The sequence below is a fragment of the Arachis ipaensis genome, chromosome B02 (genome assembly GCF_000816755.2).
Source record: "Arachis ipaensis cultivar K30076 chromosome B02, Araip1.1, whole genome shotgun sequence".
Taxonomy (NCBI): Eukaryota; Viridiplantae; Streptophyta; class Magnoliopsida; order Fabales; family Fabaceae; genus Arachis; species Arachis ipaensis.
This window is the reverse complement of record NC_029786.2, coordinates 23,635,497-23,636,204: the sequence shown is the minus strand read 5'-3', so window position 1 is coordinate 23,636,204 and position 708 is coordinate 23,635,497.

Below are 708 nucleotides of genomic sequence, written 5' to 3'. Positions count from 1 at the left end.
CCTCCGCTTTAACCTTTGAATGTTATGAAATTCAGGGTGATTGTTTAATATAAAATGTTCAAATGTGGTTTACACACTATCAATACATGAACAATTAATTTGTTTCTTTTCCTCTTTTAACGTGTGATCTTAATCTAACGGGTTAAGAACTAATTTATTGTGTATTGAAATTTTATTTAAGAGTTTAGAGATTGTTACATGTACAGGACGAAATTTGAACTCATGACACTTGTTTAAGCATATGAGTTAGCTGACCACTCGACCAATCCAAATTAGTTAAAAAAAAACATTTTAAAGTAAGGTTTTAAGAAGTTAGGAATAAAAGAAAATTATGTTAACAAAAAACTTTATTTCCTCAAATTAGATTAAATAGAGGAAAATTATAATTTTTTCTTTTTGAAGGAGACAATACTATCCGAATTGAAAAGAATAAGAGCATTTAGATCACAAGCTCTCTTCCAAGTATTATTGTGATTGCATACCCAATGTTTGAACTTAATATCACTTGTGAAATTAGTATATACTCCCAGAAATTTAATTACACACATATTAGAAGTTGGTTAATTCTAGAGGTTAATAGTTTGGTGTTAAAAAATACCAATGATTTACACTAAATAATAAATGAGAACACAACAAAAGGATTTCTTATTAAATTTTTATACACTTAAGACTTTAAATTAATTAAGCTAAGAACACATGCTCATTGTT